The sequence below is a fragment of the Penaeus chinensis genome, chromosome 36, assembly GCF_019202785.1.
Source record: "Penaeus chinensis breed Huanghai No. 1 chromosome 36, ASM1920278v2, whole genome shotgun sequence".
Lineage (NCBI taxonomy): Eukaryota > Metazoa > Arthropoda > Malacostraca > Decapoda > Penaeidae > Penaeus > Penaeus chinensis.
In genome coordinates this window covers 16,162,907-16,165,406 of record NC_061854.1, presented here as the reverse complement: position 1 = coordinate 16,165,406, position 2,500 = coordinate 16,162,907, and the positions used below count along the sequence as shown (strand labels likewise).

General features: G+C 40.8%; 1 protein-coding gene across 1 annotated transcript in view; it reads right to left on the bottom strand.

The window, feature by feature from the left end:
• The window catches only part of LOC125044845, a 20,402-nt gene that overhangs the window by 2,256 nt on the left and 15,646 nt on the right, over positions 1-2,500 (bottom strand). The window lies entirely within an intron of this gene.

The window sequence follows — 2,500 nt, the reverse complement described above, 5'->3', positions numbered from 1 at the left end:
GATCTCCAGAGAAACGACAGAGACAAAAATAGTTTTCTCAGTGAACGGCAATAGATATATGACTCATTTCTGTTCGTCTATTTTTGTCTACAAGAAAAAAAAAATGTTTATTAATGGTAATATTGCACTTTTTCAAAGTGCAATATTGTCTGTTGATTACTAGGCTACCCCATATATAATAGGATATTAAAATTTTCTCTATGGGTTTATTCAAACCATTCACACATTTTATTTTTCATTGTGCCATAGACACTTTTTTTTTTTTTTTTTTTTTTTTTTTTTTTTTTTTTTTTTTTTTTTTTTTTTTTTTTTTTTTACATTTATACGATTCTAAAGACATTGGTTGTTAAACTGGGAGCTCCAGCGAAAATTTTCCCAAACGATTCCATACCTCCTAAGGCCGGCCCTTTATCAAATCATATATGTATATTTACAAACATACATACAGACAGGCAGGCAGACAGACAGGCAAAGATACAAACAGACAGACAGACAGAGAGAGAGACAAACAGACAGAGAGACAAACAGACAGACAGAGAGACAAGCAAACAGACAGACAAACAGACAGACACACAGACAAACAGACAGACAGACAGAAAGGCAGACAGACAAAGCGCAAGCGTGTATTTATATACACACATACTTATGTATATATATATATAAAAACACACACACATATATGTGTTTATATATATATATATATATATATATATATATATATATATATATTGTAAAGGCTATTTAGACGACTCCTTAAACATATGGTTAAGCAGGAGTACTAAAAGGGGACGGTTGGTTTAATCTCTTTTATGAAGAAGAGTAAGCAAGCACAGATATAGATCACACGATACAAGTCTTGGTAAGGCTGGGTCTCTCGTAGTGCTGGGTGCGCGGTCAGCCCAGGGGGCTCGGCGGCCGGCCTTGACCGGACAGCGCTAGGCAGGAACTCTCTTTGAACTGGGTCCTCCTTGGCCTTTTATACCCCAGGAGTGCGCGTGGGGCAGTTTATATATTATATATATATATATACATATACATACATACATACATATATATATATATATATATATATATATGTATGTATATATGACATGGCCACCATCCCACACACACACACATACAAACACACAAACACACACACACACACACAAACACACATATTTATACATATATGATATGGCCACCATCATTAGCATTAATGACCCTCAATACCTGAGCGAAAGAATATGTGGAGCAAGCTGTTGCCCATGCAGCAGGCTCACTCATTTCACACACTCGCATATATATATATATATATATATATATATATATATATATATATATGTGTGTGTGTGTGTGTGTGTGTGTGTGTGTGTGTGTGTGTGTGTGTACATTTACATATATATATATATATATGCATATATATATAGATAGATAGATTGACTGATAGCTAAATATATACATGTATTTACACACACACACACACACACACACACACACACACACACACACACACACACACACACACACACACACATGCGCATCGTTGGAAATACGTGGACAACTCGACCGCCGCCATTGACAGTTCCTGCCCTGACGATTCCGCCATCCAGCCCTCGACAACCTCCTCTCCTGGACCACTGCAAATCACGTCACTTTCAACCGCCAGAAGTCAGTCGTGATGCAGTTCGACTTCTCCACCAACCCCGCCCCCGCGCCCATCCTCACGCTGGACAACCAACCTCTCGATGTAGTTCGCTTCACCAAGGTGCTCGGCGTCACCATCGATGAAAAGCTAATCTGGACGCAGCGTGAGATCTGCCTCGTTTAGGCTTCACATGCTGCGTCGCATCAAGTCCCTTGGTGTCCCATTTCCGAAGCTTTATTAGATCTACAAGCTATTCATCCTATCCAAACTAACCTACGCATCTCCCGCCTGGTTCCCCTCCCTCATCGCCACCCAGCTTCTACAGCTCGAGAGGGTGCAGAAAAGGGCAGCCAAGATCATTTACGGTCCTGTCTATACCAGCTACGACAGCGCCTTGACTACCCTAGGTCTCACCTCCCTCGCCTCGCATTTTGGCCTGAAGCTGCTGTGCCACCCATGCCACCGCGACCTACTGCCCCCGACGCGTCGCCGCCTCGCCGGGCCACACGCGCCGCCAACAAACTGGTGTCCACCAGGGCCCGCACTGACCGCTACCACCGGAGCACAATCCCCACTCAAGTCCGACTTATCAATGAGCACTAGTCAATGGACCGCCCCTTAGCTTTTCTACGAACCACAATTATTAGTCCAGCACTCCTGGCACGCATGTACTTGCACCTGTCTTTTGTTATTTTTTCTTTTGTTGTTATATTTCCTATAGATTATTAATTTATTTTGTTGTTTGTTTTTATATATGTTTATGTATATATAGTTTGTGTCTTTATCTGTATTTATATGTATATTTTCAGTCCCTGGCTGCATAAGAATTAATAAACCGATAATTATTATTTTATTATTACGCACACAAACAAA